Source organism: Pocillopora damicornis, chromosome 1 (assembly GCF_964200805.1).
Source record: "Pocillopora damicornis chromosome 1, jaPocDami1.2, whole genome shotgun sequence".
In the NCBI taxonomy this organism is placed as follows: domain Eukaryota; kingdom Metazoa; phylum Cnidaria; class Anthozoa; order Scleractinia; family Pocilloporidae; genus Pocillopora; species Pocillopora damicornis.
The window spans coordinates 22,193,519-22,194,407 of record NC_142670.1 but is presented as its reverse complement, the minus strand read 5'-3'; the positions used below and the strand labels follow the sequence as shown (position 1 = coordinate 22,194,407).

At 40.6% G+C, this 889-nt stretch overlaps 1 non-coding gene across 1 annotated transcript; it reads left to right on the top strand.

Moving 5' to 3' along the window:
* The first annotated feature begins 813 nt into the window (after positions 1-813).
* Trnaa-ggc (transfer RNA alanine (anticodon GGC)) lies at positions 814-889 on the top strand. The gene has a single exon. It is a non-coding gene; the product is annotated as a tRNA-Ala (tRNA).

The following is an 889-nucleotide window of genomic DNA, read 5'->3' as shown; positions in this document are numbered from 1 at the left end:
ACTTAGACGTGCTATTTGTCTTAGGCTCATTGTCCGTTATAACTAAAACAACCAGAGTAACAGATTACACCTTCTCTGTTACCGGTTGCATACACGCAAATAAGCCTGAAAAGGTTATTAAATTAGGTTTTAACTGGTCGTCATTCCGGGCCTCTTTCTGGTGTTGTTTAGTTTTTCGCTGGAATGGCTTGTGGAAGAGTTACTAGCATGGACAGCATTTTCTACTAGCAACACGTTTTTCTACAAGATTCACCTGTAAAGGTATGATTTAATCAAAATAAGGAATACTATACTCCTACAATTTTAAACTATTTTATTAAACAACTTGTAATAGCAATCGCTCCGACGAAGGGCTAACGCTCGAAACGTCAGCTTTTTTACCCTTTACGGTGGCTAATTTACGTTTTCAACCCAGTTGTTAACACTAAATTACCTGCTATACTCTCCCACTGACGCAGCACCACAGTTTCTTTAGAAACTTACCCCTTTATTCATGAGTCCTTATATACATTCACAACGCATTTCAAAACGAATATAAGCGACCCTCTCAGCTATGAACACTACTGAACTAGTAGTTGGCATAAACCTGAAAAAAAATCAGGCCCTTACGGGATTTGAACCTGTGATCTTTACGATACCGGTGCAGCGCTCTAACAACTGAGCTATCAAGCCAACTAGATACTGATTATTATGTTGGATCCGAATAAACCTTCCAAGTGGTGAATAATGACTGCAAATGTATGAAAATCATATATGTGCACTATGGTGAAGAAACGAATATAAGAGATCCAACATAATGACCAGCTTCCAGTTGGCCTGTTGGCTCAGTTGTTGGTAGGGCGCTGCGCCGGCATCGCAGAGGTCATGGGTTCAAATCCCGCACGGGCCT